We start from the raw sequence: 16,606 nt of genomic DNA on the forward strand, positions 1-16,606 counted from the left end.
ACATTTTCTTCCAGTGATTTGGACCAATAATACCATTGATTAGAACAAATAATTCCTGTGATTTTGTTATTTTCTTCCAGTGATTTGGACCAATAATACCATTGATTAGAACAAATAATTCCTGTGATTTTGTCATTTTCTTCCAGTGATTTGGACCAATAATACCATTGATTAGAATTAATAATTCCAGTGATTTTGTCATTTTCTTCCAATGATTTGGACCAATAATACCTTTGATGAGAACGAATAATTCCTGTGATATTGAGGTGTTTGTGTCACTTAGCTTAGCCATCCAGCGACCACAGTGCACCTCTTTTTCTCTTTTTTTTTTGCATCATGTGCTGTCTGGGGCCAATTTTTTTAAGTGTCATCCTGTCTGCCATTGCAGTGCCACTCCTAGATGGGCCAGGTGTTTGTGCCGCCCTCTTGGGTTGCTTAACTTAGTCATCCAGCGACCTCGGTGCAAATTTTAGGACTAAAATTAATATTGTGAGGTGTGAGGTGTTCAGAATAGACTGAAAATTAGTGGAAATTATGGTTATTGACCTTAATAATACTATAGGATCAAAATGACCCCCAATTTCTATGATTTAGGCTGTTTTTGAGGGCTTTTTGAAAAAAAACACCCGAATCCAAAATGCACCCAAATCCGACAAAAATTCGAAAGGGAGGTTTTGCCAAAACGCGTCCGAATCCAAAACACGACCGCGAACCGAATCCAATTCCAAAACACAAAACCCGAAAAATGCCCGCTGCACATCTCTAATATATATATAATCTGCCGTCTTGAATCTAAGTCAGTTTTTTTCAAATGGAAAGGGGGGTCATGTAACATGTTAAACAACATCAGAATTTGCTGAAAGGTTTATTGCTGCAAACAGATTAGAAATAACCATTATGTTTCAACAGTTACAACACTTTATTTGATGCAGGTAACTGAAGATGGCTTTGACAAAAGAGGAGAGAATTGAGATAATTTTGATGTTGTGATGTCGTGTGCTGCATTGTGGGCTCTTCACAAAGGATGCCAAAACCATTTTTGAGGTTGTATCATCAGTAGCACTTTTTGGACGACCACTCCGTGACTTGTCAGCCACAGTCCCAGTTTCTCTGAATTTGGAAATTAGGCACCTGACAGTGTTATGAGAAATTGGAGGTCTTTCTGGATGCCGGTTGGTAAAATCTGCAGCTATGACACAGAAACTTTGTTCTACAGACATCAAAATGACCTCAATTCTCTCTTTTGTCAAAGCCATCTTCAGTTACCTGCAACAAAAAAAGTGTTGTCACTTTTGAACCATAACTGCTATTTCAAATCTGTTTGCAGCAATAAATTATTCAGCAATTTCTGATGTTGTTTGGCATGTTAAATGACCCCCTTTCCATTTGAAAAAACTGACTTATATTCAAGATGGCCAAATTCAAGATGGCGCCCATGTTCGGTACATACCCTAAAAGATAGCCCACCTCACCCATACCTTACTGGAGTGTTCAGTCTTCCTATTTCCTGCACAGGTGTACTGCGACTTTTGAATAACTATATATATATATATATATATATATAGGGTTATTCAATATACAGTATTTATATATATATATATATATACACACACATATATGCAGTATACACACACACACTGTAGATATCTTTTTCTATTTATTCCAGCATCTGAATCTTGAAATAATTATTAGAGAAAGTATGTGCCTAGAGGTGCCTTGTCTGATGTTATAAACTACATGTCGGAATCAAGACCCGTGTTATCTTTTGCTCTTACAGTCTTATCACAGAATTTGTCATGATTTATCAATTTCATAGTTATCAGTTGTGAACTTATAAATATATTTCAGCAGTGGACTTGACAACTATGCACTGGAATTCAAACACTGTAGTCTTTATGATATGTGAAGACACGTTGTTAGAGGCAAATAAGCATTACTGTATATCTATTTTGCAGATAACTGGCAGTCAGTGAAAAATAGGCATGTACTGGGTGAAAAAAAGATGTATTCAATCAATTGAGAGATAGAGATATGAGCAAAGGATTCCACTGAGAACAATACCTATCCATTTAAGAAAAACAAGTCATAATACTATTTAATGAGAAAACACTGTCAGTTAGTTTAATTTTTTTAAACTAATGCATTCTTGCCAATTGTGTCACATAGATTGGGATTTCACTAGGTGATTACACTTCATAATTTTTAATACACTTGTACTCTTTCAGTTAATGCTTGGTAAGCACATAAAATATAATTACTAGGCAACATTTTAAAGCTGTATTTACCACTTTAGACTGCAGGCTGTTTTTTTTCTGCATTCACTATTTTACATGTACTATGTAAGTCTAAACATAAATAATAATAGTAATGTTAAAAAAGTTTTTATGCTATTTGTTTATAATTATTTGGTTTGTTTAAAAAGGAGTATGGTATAAAATTAACTGTACAGTACATGGCTATTGCACAGGGGCATACAAATTTGTAAAGGCCCTTATATTCATGGTCCGTTAATTGATCAATGGCTACCGGAACGTGTAATCTACACTGTTAAACAATTGCAAGTTTTCTTTTTGCTACTACAACAAACACAACATCATCCATATTGGAAAATTCAGTTAGCAACAGTAGGTAAAAAAAAATATCACCTGCAGTTTCACTGCTGAAGCTTAGTTCTTGGCAGTGGATGCAACTCGCAGCAGATGAGAGCCTTACAACAGCTGCATTTCCTTCCACCACATTACACCAGATCCTGCTAACAAATTAAAAAGTCATTGAAAATAGATTCGCATTTAGAGACACACAAAATTTGGCTGCACTCTTGCTTCTTGTAAAATAAGCCATTATGACTGTTGGGTGCAAGGGGTGCAATTGCTATAAGTTACATTGGTAAAGGAGCACAGTAATGTTGTATCATTTGAACTGGAGGGCACTATAACATGGCACAATATGAACTGGAGGGCACTGTAATGTGTCATAATCTGATTTGCTCATTGTAAAGTGGAGGGTACAAAGGGCCTGTTTCAGGTTTGCAAGCAAAGCAAAAATGCACACAACTGGGAAAAACCATGTTGCATTGCAGGTGGGGCAGAGAGATTTAGATTTGAGTGGGGTGTGATCAAACTGAAATCGACATTGCAGTGAAAAAATAAAGCTGTCTAACATGTGTGGGCTATAAGCAAAGCAGCCATTATTTATCCTGTTCAGAAATAATATAACCCACCCAAATCTAAATCAATCTGCAATGCAGCACAGTTTTGCCCAGTTGTATACTATTTTGCTTTGCTTATAAACCTGAATCAGGCTCTATAATGTTACCTAATAAGAACTGGGACAATGTAATGTGGCACAATATGAAATGTTGGAAATATAGTGCCAGATGTAATGACGCCTGAGTTCGGCGGCCATGCGGGAATGCTGTCCCAACTGAGACTTTTTTTTAAGTAGCAATCACTTACAAGGCATGGTTTTACCTTTTAAGTGATTGCTCCTTTAAAAAAGTCTAAGATCAGCTAGCATCCTGCATGGTTGCCGAACTCAGGTGTCATTACATACGGCCCATAGTGTGGAATAATTAGAGATGTGCAGGTCCGGTTCTTTTAGAACTGTGCACACACAAACATTGGGATCCGAGGCAGGATCTGAGTCTGGCTTGGGTTTTCCCACCTGACTCCGATCCCAAAACGAGGCAAAACATTATCCTTCTGCTGTTGGATTCTCGCGGGTTTTGGATTCTATATTAGACCCCCGTGATAGCGACATCTTCTCTTTGTGAGGCTCCACAGATCAGCTATCAGAGCCGCATATAGTGAAAAGGGGTCCAATCAACCCATTGCCAGGCACTTTGTGGAAGCTAGACATAACATCTCGAGTTTCAGACATATGGTCATAGACCAAATACCTGATAACGGCAAGAGAGGGAACATCACAAGAAGTTGTTACAGTGCAAGGTGAAATGGATTCACATCCTAGATACTATGGAGCCAAGAGGTTTGAATGATCAGCTCAATATGGGGATTTTTCTGTGATAACTGATTCACCTACAGTACTAGTATCGAAAAATAACAGTACACTTGTGTTTCAAAGATGTGTTTTCGGATGGTGCCCTGGACCTGCACTGAAGGGAAGTGTATTTAAGGTAAGTACAGTATGTATCACTGTTTGTTTATATGTGCTGCTTGACAAAGGGTAATTAAACCCAAAATGTTGCCGACATGCTGGCTTCTTGATGTTTTGTTGATAAGACCGGTGAGTGCCGTACTGACAGAGAATATGTTACTGTATTGTAACAAGCACCACGGCTGTTGCTAGGAAGAGGGGGAGTGCCTGCTATTCATTATATATATATATATATATATTTATTTATTTGTGCTATACCCCAGTGTACTATAATCAGACAGTCAGCCAGACAGTCAGACCGCAGTGTGTAATACACATATTGCTTGACACTGTAGTTGGAAGTGAACTGCAGTGTAATATAGATTCTGACTCATACATGTATTGTGTGACACTGTAGGTGAAAGTAAGCTGCAGGGTTATTTTATTTTTTCTGACTCATACACATATTGTCTGACACTGTAGTTGGAAGTAAATTGCTGTGTAATATATATTCTGACTCATACACATATTGTGTGACACTGTAGGTGAAAGTAAACCACACTGTTATGTTATTATTTCTGACTCATACACGTATTGTGTGACACTGTAGGGGGAAGTGAACTGCAGTGTAATATATATTTTGAACCCCACTTTGTTTCATGTTTGTTGATAGATCTGGAGGATGAACAATTGATAGGAGAGCAGGAAGCACATACTAGTGCTGCAGCTGCTGCCACCAGTTATGATGGTACAAGTCTGTCAACGTCATCTACTTAGGCCAATGTCCAAGTACATAGAGGGCATAAGTAAGGGTATGTGAAATCAAGAAGCAAAATAATTTTACAGTGGTAAATAAAAAAACATGAAAAGGAAAGCTGCAGAAAGAATCAAATTGGTAATATGTTATTTACCACATGAAGTGGCAAGGAAATACTCAGGCCTTGGCCTTTATTTATAAGTGGTGGCTCTGCAACTGTTAGTGAGGCATCTTGTTGGGACATAGCTATACTGGGATATAGTGAGACATCATGACTGGGACATAGCTATACCTGGATATACTTTATATATATAGGAAGAACAGAATGGGAAGAATTAGAGGAGGGGTAGCAATGTATGTAAAAAGCATAAATACTACCTTAATACAAAGTATTGAAGAAAAAACTGAGGCCCTTTGTGTGACCATAGAAACATGGGAGAAGTCAATTCTTTGTATTAGGATGATATACATGCCATCAGGTCAGGAAGGGGAACTGGACAAGAACCTATTGCAGGACATCACTGAAATGGCATTAAAACTGGAGAGGTAATAATCATAGGAAACTTTTATCTTTCTGATGTAAACTGGGAGGTGTCTGTTGCTTGTTACACTAGCAGTAAGGACGTTTTGAATTCCTTGCAGGGAGCATCCCTCCATCAATTGGTGAGGGAGCCCCCTTGGAAAGACGCAAAATTAGACTTAACACTTACAAATGGATGCAGAATATCGGTGGTCATTCCGAGTTGTTCGCTCGTTGCCGTTTATCGCAACGCAGCGATTAGGTGGAAGATGCGCATGCGCATGGTACGCAGCGCACATGCGCTAAGTTATTTAAAACAAAACTTAGTAGATTTGCTGGTGTTCGTGCGGCGCTTTTCAGTCGCACTGCTGATCGGTGAGTGATTGACAGGAAAGGGGCGTTACTGGGAGGTAACTGAGCGTTTTCCGGGAGTGTGCTAACAATATTTTGAACTGTGAGGTGGTCAAAATTGACTGGAAACGAGTGGAAATAAACTTTATTGAGGTTAATAATATTGTAGGAACAATATATGGCAAATATGTGATTCCAGCTGTTTTTAGGGTTTTTGTCAAATAAATACAGATCCAAAACCAAAATACACAAGGGCATTTATTGCAGAACTAAATACAGATCCAAAACACGTAGGAGATACAGATTCAAAACCAAAACCCATGACGGAGGCTGGTGCACATCTCTTGTCATAATATGAACCTGGGCACTGTAACATGGCATAATTTAAATTAGAGGATACTGTGTGGCATAATGTGTACTGGCAGCCCTACAGTGTAACATCATGTAAATTATGGATAGTATGATGGTTCATAAAATAAACTAGAGCACTATTATGGGGCAAAAAAGTATTAACTGCTGTGAAGAGGTGTCTATCAAGAAGCAATGTGACATGGGCCCTTTCAATAGGTTGCTATTGGGACGCATAGTTCTCGTTATGTGCCTGTGACTTTCAGGAGGGAATGTAGTAGGGTGTGAGAATCAGAAAGTGAGATATTTTGGGAGAGTTCTCCTGTATTTTTAAAGTGGCAATAATTTACATGAAAATATCAACCTGGGTTTGCCATGTAAATTATTGCCACTTTAAAAAAAAAACAGGAGAACTTTCATAAAATCTTGCACTTTCTGATTCTCACACATTATTACATTCCCCCCTCAGTATGCATTATCACAAGCCCTATCCTTGATGCATACCTCCCAACATGACCCTCTCCAGGAGGAACAAATGCTCTACTCCTGGACTTTCGCAGTACTCGGAACTCATGGTGGACAAGCCCCAAGCACTGGACCACAAGCTGCAGTATAAACAGAGCTCAACAGCACCCCCAAGGAGCCCTAACTCCATTGTCTCACAGTCGTTGTCAGCCTATGCCTGCGTGACTATGGTTTCTTGGGCCCATGGCAGCCGCGTTTGAAGGGCGGATTATGTCTGCCCATCTCCGATGCCCCCCGGTCTTAGTTGGAGACAAGGCGTAGACTGAGACGGGGCGATGACAAGGGGAACCTCTAACTAAAGAAGGAAGTACCTAGTTAGGGGTGCTACAGAACTTAAATAAAGTATGTGCGGCGCAGCCGCCAAGACAAAAACTACAACACAGGCAGTGCTGTTCACACGCGGACACAACACAGTTATGTACCAGCGAGGAAAGCATACGCAGAACCCTCTGCAGAAAATCTAAAGCAAATACAACAAGTAGCTACAGCCTAGGCCGAGGGATGCGGCAAAGCCGCTACTCATGAGACCAGAGCGAATACTGGCAAAAGGACAGGAACTCCCAAAGTAGCAGACACAGGCTCTCAGGACCGGAGGACAGGCAGAATTCCGACAGCAAACCAGTGGACACCAAGAAACAGGATATTGGATCAGGAACAGGCAAAGCCACAGGACTCCTGGAAAGGAACGCTTCAAGGCAGGAAGCAGCTAGACAGAAGCTATCACCGGCGTCTGTGTCAGGTAGTGAGGGAGAATATAACAAGGAATTCCTCCAATAACAACAGAGACCCTAATTAATGATGTCGTGTAGCTGACCTGCTGCACAACTCCAAACTGACAGGTGCAATTAGTTATATGGCAACGGGGAACGCGGTCTGCCTGTGGCGTCCCCGTTGCCAAGGACCCAGCGGCTCAGCGTCCTGGCATTGCCAGGCGCCAAGCGGGGAGCAGGAGAAGGCGTGGCGGATGTGACGTGCCGGGACCATTGCTTAGCAACGCCCGGGCGCTGGCGCGAGTCGCCGCACCTAACACTTTCCTCTTAATTTATGATTGCTGGCACCTGTTTTGAACAAGTTAATGGATAAGAGAGGTGTTTCAGCACTGGTGATCGCAATCATAAATTAAGAGGGAAGTCCAAGAGCAGAGCATTCTGTCCCTCCTGGAGAGGGTCATGTTGGGAGGTATGTTGATGTAAGACATCTGTCTGAAATCTGATAGACCTCAGCATATACAGATGAGCGGTGCTGGGGCAAGTGCGCATCTCACACGCACACACGACCCAGGAGCTGCGATAGGTGCACCTTGGCGGCGCGTGCAGCAACACAGTAGGAGCAATGATTAGTGTGGACACAGCACATCTTTACACAGCTTTAAATAGAATGTAATACTGTTTACACATCCACATAAAACACTTATCCTATGTGCGAACTCCCAATTGACACCTATTTACACTCACCAATCCACAAATGGAATGCATCTTAGGTGCAAATGATTTTCAATCACCTGTTGTTGCTAACAGTTGCCCACACATGCTCTGATGATAGCTCAGTTGTTAACAGTCATGAGATTTGTCTACAAAGTACTGTAGGCAAATGCTGAAACAGGCTCATTATGTTAATCAGATTTCATGGAGTGTCAGATTATTTATGTCAAAGCAACCTAAAAGAATGATTGAGACTCATTTTATACAGTATTCATTAATATTTTTAAAATGGTCAGGGTGACATAAAGTTAATATTAGTACAGGTAAATATTTAGAGAAATAAAAAAGAGCTGACATACAGTAGTGTCACGACTAAGGATAATGCTTCAAAGCCCGGCCTTCTATATTACCTGGTCAGACGCTGGTCAGACACCAGCACACTATAACACCCAGAAGGTGCAGTATTTCTGCAGTGGTGATCGCTTCTGCAGTCAAGTCCAGAGGTTCCATGAATGCTGCACTGGGGTGCATAGAGCAGGATTCCAGGATGGCCTCGCAAGGCGCACGTATGTGTGCAAAGTGGAGTTCAGGATGCGCTGCTGTTGTTCCATATTGCATAGTTCCTCCCTTTCTAGCACCTGAATGATATCACTAGGCTAATTAAGCATCTACCAATATATATGATAGTTCCTGCCAGACCAGCTGCATGGACTTCACTATCTTGTCCTATATCAGGTGATAATATTCTGACTAACCCTGTTCAGTCCTGAGCTCAGGTGATACTTTTAGCCAATCCAGAACAACCTTTGGGTACAAAGCATCCTGGTTTGAAAGGCCAAGGTTGTCAGTGCCATAAGTCACACAGCTCTGTGTGTGAGCATTGTCTCTGTGCTCTCCAGCAATACTATCTGATTCCTGGGGCTATTGATCCCAGTATAGTTTCTCTCTAAGTATCTTCCAGTATCCTCTACCATTGGTGCAAGTCCAATATTCTCTACCATCGGTGCAAGTCCAATATTCTGTACCATCAGTGCAAGTCTGATATTCTCTATTAACAATACAAGTCCAATTTCCTCTACCATTAGTGCATGTCTGATATTCTCCATCAACGGTGCAAGTCCAATATCCTCTACCATTGGTGCATGTCTGAAATTCTCTACCATCAGTGCAAGTCCAATATTCTCTACCATTGGTGCAAGTCCAATATTTGCTATGATCAGTGACTATTAAATAAATCATTTCCAGTGCTAACAGAAAGACAGGGGGCCATGATCGTCCTGTTGGGCATAGCTACAGTAAGCCCAAATTCCCTTGTGGGGCTCCCTGATGAATACTGCCGATGGGATAAGAATTCGCACCCCTGTCTTGAGTCTTAGTCAACTACCTGAGGTTAGTTTATGTACTCCATCTACTACTTTTCCATAGTAGCTAGTACATCGGTCTCTGATGCAAAGGAACTATATAAAGTCTCTAACTTCATTCCATCCTCAAACACAGCACAACACGGCCCTACCACATTTAAGAGTTCCATTCACATCAAAACCTGACACATAGATGGCTTGATCCAGTGGCTGTGACATGACACAACTATGACACCACCTACTGTGTGTCAGAACATGCTATACAGTACTTGCATGCAAACTTGCCTGCATTCAGGTTGGAGATGTGTAGGAGGCAAGGAGCCATGAGTCACATTACAGTAGCCCTATCCAATGCTGCTCAATCTGCAATTGTGTCATTGAGGCATTATACCACAAATTTTATCATCAAGCCCCCAGACAGCAGGAGTATGCATTTATGTGACTGTGCTGAGACAAGGTAGCACAATATTATTTATTTATTTATTAACAGTTTCTTATATAGCGCAGCATATTCCGTTGCGCTTTACAATTACAACAACAGTAACAGAACAAAACTGGGTAAAAACAGACAGACATAGAGGTAGGAAGGCCCTGCTCGCAAGCTTACAATCTATAGGGAAATAGGCATAGATACACAAGGATAGATGCTATCTATTGCATAATGGTCCACCAGATTGCTAGGTTCTTAATGGGTTGTATGATGATACCCCACAAAGTTGGCCAAGTGTCAGGAGGGTGTGAGACTAAAGAAAGACAAGATATGTGATGTTATGAATACTGTACAGAGGATGTAATTAGATAGGGAAGCACTAAAGGTTATGTGGGTGGGTCTGGAATTTGATAGGCTTGTCTGAAGAGGTGAGTTTTCAGGGAACGTTTAACGGTTTGGAGACTAGAGGCGAGTCTTACTGTGCATGGGAGGGCATTCCACAGAGTGGGTGAAGCCCGGATAAAGTCCTGTCATTTCGAGTGTGAACAAGTAATGCGTGTGGATGAGAGACGTAGATCTTGTGCAGAGCGGAAAGGTCGGGTAGGGAGAAATTTTGAAATGAGTGAAGAGATGTATGTTGGTGCAGTTTGGTTAATAGCCTTGTATGTGAGTAAAAGTATTTTATATTTAATACGGTAGAATAGCGGTAACCAATGGAGGTACTGACAGAGCGGATCTGCAGACGATGAACGTCTGGCGAGGAAGATTAGCCTCGCAGCTGCATTCAAAATGGATTGTAGTGGTGAGAGCCTATGTTTGGGAATACCGGTCAGGAGACTATTACAATAATCAATGCGGGAGATAATGAGAGCATGGATTAGAGTTTTTGCTGTGTCTTGTGTAAGATATGGTCGTATTTTGGATATGTTTCTTAGATGTATGTAACATGATCTTGAGACAGATTGAATGTGGGGAACAAAGGACAGTTCAGAGTCAAGAATGACACCTTGGCAGCGAGCTTGTGGGGTAGGGATGATTGCAGAGTACTCAACAGTGATAGAGATATCAGGTTGGAAACTACTATTGGCCGGTGGAAATATAATTAATTCTGTTTTGGAAATATTAAGTTTGAGGTGGCGAGATGTCATCCAAGATGAAATGGCAGAAAGGCATTCAGTGACACGTCCCAATACAGATGGTGACAAATCAGGGGAGGATAGGTAGATTTGAGTATCATCCGCATACAGATGGTACTGAAATCCGAAAGAGTTGATTAGTTTGCCAAGAGATGTGGTATAGATAGAGAAAAGCAGAGGACCTAAGACTGAGCCTGGGTTGCGCTTTACAATTAGAACAACGGTAATAGAACAAAACTGGGTAAAAGCAGACAGACATAAAGGTAGGAAGGCCCTGCTCGCAAGCTTACAATCTATAGGGAAATAGGCATAGATACGCAAGGATAGATGCTATCTATTGCATAATGGTCCACCAGATTGCTAGGTTCTTAATGGGTTATATGATGATACACCACAAAGTTGGCTAAGTGTCAGGAGTTTGTGAGACTAAAGAAAGACAAGATATGTGATGTTATGAATACTGTACAGAGGATGTAATTAGATAGGGAAGCACTAAAGGTTATGTGGATGGGTCTGGAATTTGATAGGCTTGTCTGAAGAGGTGAGTTTTCATTGAACGTTTAACGGTTTGGAGACTATAGGCGAGTCTTACTGTGCATGGGAGGGCATTCCACAGAGTGGGTGAAGCCCGGATAAAGTCCTGTCATTTTGAGTGTGAACAAGTAATGCGTGTGGATGAGAGACGTAGATCTTGTGCAGAGCGGAAAGGTCGGGTAGGGAGACATTTTAAGATGAGTGAAGAGATGTATGTTGGTGCAGTTTGGTTAATAGCCTTGTATGTGAGTAAAAGTATTTTATATTTAATACGGTAGAATAGCAGTAACCAATGGAGGTACTGACAGAGCGGATCTGCAGACGATGAACGTCTGGCGAGGAAGATTAGCCTCGCAGCTGCATTCAAAATGGATTGTAGTGGTGAGAGCCTATGTTTGGGAATACCGGTCAGGAGACTATTACAATAATCAATGCGGGAGATAATGAGAGCATGGATTAGAGTTTTTTGCTGTGTCTTGTGTAAGATATGGTCGTATTTTGGATATGTTTCTTAGATGTATGTAACATGATCTTGAGACAGATTGAATGTGGGGAACAAAGGACAGTTCAGAGTCAAGAATGACACCTTGGCAGCGAGCTTGCGGGGTAGGGATGATTGCAGAGTACTCAACAGTGATAGAGATAACAGGTTGGAAACTACTATTGGGTGGTAGAAATATAATTAATTCTGTTTTGGAAATATTAAGTTTGAGGTGGCGAGATGTCATCCAAGATGAAATGGCAGAAAGGCATTCAGTGACACGTCCCAATACAGATGGTGACAAATCAGGCGAGGATAGATAGATTTGAGTATCATCCGCATACAGATGATACTGAAATCCGAAAGAGTTAATTAGTTTGCCAAAAGATGTGGTATAGATAGAGAACAGCAGAGGACCTAAGACTGAGCCTGGGTTGCGCTTTACAATTAGAACAACAGTAATAGAACAAAACTGGGTAAAAACAGACAGACATATAGGTAGGAAGGCCCTGCTCGCAAGCTTACAATCTATAGGGAAATAGGCATAGATACACAAGGATAGATGCTATCTATTGCATAATGGTCCACCAGATTGCTAGGTTCTTAATGGGTTGTATGATGATACCCCACAAAGTTGGGCAAGTGTCAGGAGGGTGTGAGACTAAAGAAAGACAAGATATGTGATGTTATGAATACTGTACAGAGGATGTAATTAGATAGGGAAGCACTAAAGGTTATGTGGGTGGGTCTGGAATTTGATAGGCTTGTCTGAAGAGGTGAGTTTTCAGGGAACGTTTAACGGTTTGGAGACTAGAGGCGAGTCTTACTGTGCATGGGAGGGCATTCCACAGAGTGGGTGAAGCCCGGATTAAGTCCTGTCATTTTGAGTGTGAACAAGTAATGCGTGTGGATGAGAGACGTAGATCTTGTGCAGAATGGAAAGGTCGGGTAGGGAGAAATTTTGAGATGAGTGAAGAGATGTATGTTGGTGCAGTTTGGTTAATAGCCTTGTATGTGAGTAAAAGTATTTTATATTTAATACGGTAGAATAGCAGTAACCAATGGAGGTACTGACAGAGCGGATCTGCAGACGATGAACGTCTGGCGAGGAAGATTAGCCTCGCAGCTGCATTCAAAATGGATTGTAGTGGTGAGAGCCTATGTTTGGGAAGACCGGTCAGGAGACTATTACAATAATCAATGCGGGAAATAATGAGAGCATGGATTAGAGTTTTTGCTGTGTCTTGTGTAAGATATGGTCGTATTTTGGATATGTTTCTTAGATGTATGTAACATGATCTTGAGACAGATTGAATGTGGGGAACAAAGGACAGTTCAGAGTCAAGAATGACACCTAGGCAGCGAGCTTGTGGGGTAGGGATGATTGCAGAGTACTCAACAGTGATAGAGATATCAGGTTGGAAACTACTATTGGCCGGTGGAAATATAATTAATTCTGTTTTGGAAATATTAAGTTTGAGGTGGCGAGATGTCATCCAAGATGAAATGGCAGAAAGGCATTCAGTGACACGTCCCAATACAGATGGAGACAAATCAGGGGAGGATAGGTAGATTTGAGTATCATCCGCATACAGATGGTACTGAAATCCAAAAGAGTTGATTAGTTTGCCAAGAGATGAGGCATAGATAGAGAAAAGCAGAGGACCTAAGACTGAGCCTTGCGGTACTCCAACTGAGAGAGGTAGCGAAGAAGAGGTGGAATCAGAGAAATGAACACTGAAGGAGCGATTAGATAGGTAGGATGAGAACCAAGAAAGGGCTGTGTCCTGAATACCTAGGGATTGTAGTGTTTGTATGAGAAGAGAGTGGTCAACAGTGTCAAAAGCAGCAGAGAGATCAAGGATAATAAGTAGAGAGTAATGTCCTTTAGATTTAGCAGTGACCAAATGATTCACTACATTAGTCAATGATTTGTCAGTGCTGTCTCTGTGGAGTGTTGGGCATGAAATCCTGACTGAAGTGGGTCCAGTAGGCTGTGTGAATTAAGAAAGTGTGTGAGGCGAGTGTAGGCAATATGTCACAATACTGATCATGCTGTCTGTATTAACAAAATTGGTACAATAATATTATCATAACAAATGTATGGCAAATAAATGTATCAGTCAATGTATCTGTGGAATAACATCATTAATGTATTCTGAGATTTGACTATAGATTTCCTGAAAATAATAGAGATGAGCGGGTTCAGTTTACAAGACAACAAACACACCAAACTTATGATTACAAGTCAACCTGACACCAACTTGGGTTTTCCCAACAAGTTCAGATCCCAAATGAAGCAAAACATAATCTTCCCGGCAATGGATCTCATGCATTTTGGATTGCATATAAAACTCCCTCCTTCATGATCGTGGGCCATTTCATATAGGAGTTCAGGGGGAGAGGGCTGCTGCACTGTCAGACACTGTCTTGTGTGCCTGAAAGGTGCTGTGGAAAACAAATGCCATTAGAAGCACTGAATCATTCAGTTCATACAGGAGATCAGAGGGAGAGGGCTTCTGCACTATGAGGCACTACTTTGTGTGCCTAAAAAAAACACAATTTAGAGCACTGGGACAATGTGTACTAAAAACAGCCATTGTGTGACACTGCCATAGGACCACTGTGAGGCACTGTGTGTTCAGGCACTGTGTTTAAAAAAATAACATAATTTTAGGCTGCCATTTTTGCTAGGAGCACTGTGTTGTTTGTGTGTTCATGCACTGTGTTAAAAAATAAATTCATTTTAGGCTGTCATTAAAGTGAACCTGCACTTTTTCCCCTAGGTAATCTATCCCTGCACTATACTGTATGATATTGTTTATTATTTGTCCAAAAAATAGTATACTCTAATGTGTTATAGGCTGCTGCATCCCAAAAAGATCTTTGTTTTGACAAGTTCCAGTTACGTAAAAAAAATAATTGCAAAACAAAATATATTTTTCCTGTCATCTAAAACAAAAAACTGCAGTATTTTGTAATTGGATTGAAAAATTATATTGTGTATTTATTTACTGTGTGTTCAGACAAGTGACACAGCATATATTACTGTTCTGTAATGGTATCCCACATCATCTTCACCACAAAAGAATTCTCAAGTGTAAAAAACTATTATCTTGGCTGGTGTAAAAAAAAACAATAATGGATCAGTCAAAAAAGAAGAGCAGGAGCAGCAACCCGGTAGAAGCGCTGCAGCTGCTGTCAGTTATGATAGTACTTCAACATCTACTAAAGCCAGTGGTCAAGAGGAAAGAAGGTTTAAGAAAGGGAACTTGAAATCTAAACATTATTTCACAATGTTAAAGAAAACATCACCTCTAATAATAAAGGGGAAAAAACATAAAATTGTCAACATGCCATAAACCACACACAAGTCATGGCCTTCCTTTGAGAGTGGTGGTCCTGCTAGTGCTACTGATGTTACATGAGCTAGAATTCCTGTTGTGGAAGTATTTGGGGGGCACTGGTGATGGTATTCTGTATCTCACAAGTTGATCCTTTATCAGCTCATGCTTCATTCTTATCATGCTGTCCTGTGTGTGCTTGATTGGTAGCATATAATAAATTAATTAAAAAGAATAATAATTTGTATTTTTTTCAGAGATAAACATTTTAATTGGTTATTGCTCTAATACATTACTAATTTTCTACACATGTTTAACCAGAAAAAATGTGGTACCTCAGTCAGAGTTATGGAGCATATTCAGTATTGTTCAGTAAAATGCACAAGAAAATTATTCACAACAGTCATAAGAAATTCCTGCAAGCATGTAGATTATGGATAAGCAGCAAATCTTTATGCTTGTGGACTAGATTTTGGAGAAAAAACATGGTATTCTCAGACTCTCACCCAATACTCAGTGTTACCCAATTGGGAAGGAGAGGGCGGGAAGGGGGGGGGGGGGAGGTAGTATGGCCAGCATTCAGCCTCCTTATATTTGCTAGTGTAATGTAGCTCTGCAGTGCAACTGTTATTATTATTTTTTTGCTTCTCTTTTAACCCTTGCCAGGAAATTTTGGCTATTAACATTGTGGGCCAAATGTATTAAGCCTTAAAAAGTTATGAAGTGAAGATGGAAAAAGAATGATAAATGTACAGTCAATCATCTTCCAACTGCCATGTGACAGGCTGTGTTTGAAAAATTACAGATAGTAGCTGGTTGGCCGGTCATTTATCACTCTATATCCATTTCCACTTTGTCACTTTTTAAGGCTTAATACATTTGGGCATGTATTCTTTAATAGCCTTTATTCTTCTCAGTTGCTACAAAACAGTCTTCTGTCTCTCACAAGGCCATGTCTCAAATTTAGTTTTCTTAATCAATCAATCAATCAATCAATAAATCAATCAATCACTAAATCAATCATTCAAACACTGACTTAATCTTTAACTTGCCTTCCACTACATACTCCACCTCCATTTCCCAGTACTGCCATGGGCCTCTGATCTAGTTCTTGATTAATGAAAACATTAATTCTTTGGGGACATATAGATTATTAAAATGCCATCCTTCTGTCTGCCACTGCTGTGTGGCAATGTTTCATAGATGTGCTATATTCTTTTAAACTGCCATGTGTTTGTACTTCTCCTTAGTTGCTTAAATTAGCTAGAGAGCCTTTGGCCAATATTGGTGGACAATATTGTGA

The sequence above is a fragment of the Pseudophryne corroboree genome, chromosome 4 (genome assembly GCF_028390025.1).
Source record: "Pseudophryne corroboree isolate aPseCor3 chromosome 4, aPseCor3.hap2, whole genome shotgun sequence".
Lineage (NCBI taxonomy): Eukaryota > Metazoa > Chordata > Amphibia > Anura > Myobatrachidae > Pseudophryne > Pseudophryne corroboree.